Here is a 2,974-nt window from a genome sequence, read left to right as displayed (position 1 = left end):
CCACGATTTGCTCATGTGCTGTAGTCTTTCGGAAGCTGAGTCGACTGGTTTTGGTCCCAGAAAGCTGCAATCCAGAGTTCAACCTGTATTTCCAATCGAACATAGTTGAATAAGCAGTCCCGTGCTCATGCGGGCACACGTCACCTGGTCAACGTGCCTGCAGCCTACACCTTTCACACCCAGGTTCAACTCGAGTTCAAATCGAATCACTTTTAAGTTGTACCCTTCAGGCTACGCTCTTTCATATTAGTATGCGCAACTATAAAGCCTTCCAACTTGGAAGGTTCTAAGTTATGAAAATTAATAACATGAAAGGCGAAGGTGAGAACGCTCAAGGCGAAAACAAGCTAACCATCACGGCAAACTAAGAATGTTAGCTTTAATGAGATGGTGACGAAAGACGAAGGACCACGGCACAGGATGGTCCCGGCTCACTATGAGAACGCGAAACCACAGCCACCGAATTTGTGAGGCTCATGTTTACATGTAACATTCTGGTCCTTTCTTTTTAAATTTAATCCTTGACTCTCCATTCGAGTATTTTATAATGAATCAATTTCACATAATCACTACGCCCAGGTTCACGCCTAAGGCGAACTGAGCTTAAGGCATCTCCTGCTTCTTAGCTTCTAAATGAAAGTTTTGTTGGAACGCTCTACCCGATGTGAACTGCCGGTACATAAATATTTGCTGGCTGCCGAGTGTTGCACACGAAACTCCGAGTAACATCGAAAAAGGATATGTTTGCTTCATCGCTGTGTAATCTTTGTATTACTGGCTCTGTCCTCTGGACAAAGAGCACTATACGCAGCCTGTGGACCTTAGGCAAGATGATGAACTGGATATTATTACAGTGCACATCAGAACAGGTTCGCCACCAAGGTGAGTCGATAACACACAGCCGTGTCCATATGGCTCCTACGGTACAGGAATGCCTGAAGTGGTGAAAATAGCCTCCAGGTCCTGTGAACCAAGAGAACCAGTGCATATCAAGCCTCTACGTTCCGGTGATTGGCAGGTCGCAGAAAAGCTGTAGACCAACAGGAAATGATGGCCCTAAGCCAACTACACGCAGCGAAGCATGCTGATTATTCTTGATGGTGTGGAAAAGCTAACCCCTGAAACAGATGCTTGACAAAGTCATTTGTCACGTATGATTCCACCAGAGGATGTCTAGTCATGGGTGAGTGATTTGAATTGTATCCTAATTGTTAGGAGGAAACGAAATTGTGGTATGCTGATATCCTTAATTCTTTCTTAAATTAGAATGCTCACGGCTTCACCTGACACCTAGTGCATGGCGAAACTTCTTTTCAAGCATAAACTACATCCTCATGGGGGCTACCTAGTCATGGGTGAGTGCTTTGCGTTTTCGCCTAATTGTTAGGAGGAAATAAAAATAATAATAATAATACACTTTTGTCAATAAGACAGATCACGGTTTCACCTAACTTCTGGTGCATGGCGAGTACTATTCAAGACCTGGAGGTGAAGCTGCAGGCTGCTGACGCGGAAAAATGGACGCTGTCGGAGCACGTGTCTTTGCAGGAAAAACCGTACGCGGTTTGGTAGAGGATTTCAACTCTAGGCTGGCGCAGCACAGATGGCAGGTGGTATCTAAACTCTTGGCAATCTAACTTGCGCACTTCCACCGAAACTGGGTGGCTGCACCCTAATAGAAGGGGATTTTTATGTAAAATGTCATCAATGATGCAGACAGCCAGACTGTTTCGGCCAATGAAAAAAGTGCCTTTTCGTTCTTATAAAGAACGTGTTGTAGTCTTTCGGAAGTTGAGTCGATTGGTTTTGGTCCCAGAAAGCTGCAAACCAGTGTTCGACCTGTATTCCCAATCGAACATATTTGAATAAGCAGTCCCGTGCTCATGCGGGCACAAGTCACCTGGTCACCGTGCCTGCAGCCTACACCTTTCACACCCAGGTTCAACTCGAGTTCAAATCGAATCACTTTAAGTTGTACCCTTCAGGCTACGCTCTTTCATATTAGTATGCGCAACTATAAAGCCTTCCAACTTGGAAGGTTCTAAGTTATGAAAATTAATAACATGAAAGGCGAAGGTGAGAACGCTCAAGGCGAAAACAAGCTAACCATCACGGCAAACTAAGAATGTTAGCTTTAATGAGATGGTGACGAAAGACGAAGGACCACGGCACAGGATGGCCCCGGCTCACTATGAGAACGCGAAACCACAGCCACCGAATTTGTGAGGCTCATGTTTACATGTAACATTCTGGTCCTTTCTTTTTAAATTTAATCCTTGACTCTCCATTCGAGTATTTTATAATGAATCAATTTCACATAATCACTACGCCCAGGTTCACGCCTAAGGCGAACTGAGCTTAAGGCATCTCCTGCTTCTTAGCTTCTAAATGAAAGTTTTGTTGGAACGCTCTACCCGATGTGAACTGCCGGTACATAAATATTTGCTGGCTGCCGAGTGTTGCACACGAAACTCCGAGTAACATCGAAAAAGGATATGTTTGCTTCATCGCTGTGTAATCTTTGTATTACTGGCTCTGTCCTCTGGACAAAGAGCACTATACGCAGCCTGTGGACCTTAGGCAAGATGATGAACTGGATATTATTACAGTGCACATCAGAACAGGTTCGCCACCAAGGTGAGTCGATAACACACAGCCGTGTCCATATGGCTCCTACGGTACAGGAATGCCTGAAGTGGTGAAAATAGCCTCCAGGTCCTGTGAACCAAGAGAACCAGTGCATATCAAGCCTCTACGTTCCGGTGATTGGCAGGTCGCAGAAAAGCTGTAGACCAACAGGAAATGATGGCCCTAAGCCAACTACACGCAGCGAAGCATGCTGATTATTCTTGATGGTGTGGAAAAGCTAACCCCTGAAACAGATGCTTGACAAAGTCATTTGTCACGTATGATTCCACCAGAGGATGTCTAGTCATGGGTGAGTGATTTGAATTGTATCCTAATTGTTAGGAGG

Source organism: Sycon ciliatum, chromosome 9, assembly GCF_964019385.1.
Source record: "Sycon ciliatum chromosome 9, ocSycCili1.1, whole genome shotgun sequence".
NCBI classification, from domain to species: domain Eukaryota; kingdom Metazoa; phylum Porifera; class Calcarea; order Leucosolenida; family Sycettidae; genus Sycon; species Sycon ciliatum.
This window is presented reverse-complemented; position numbering follows the sequence as displayed.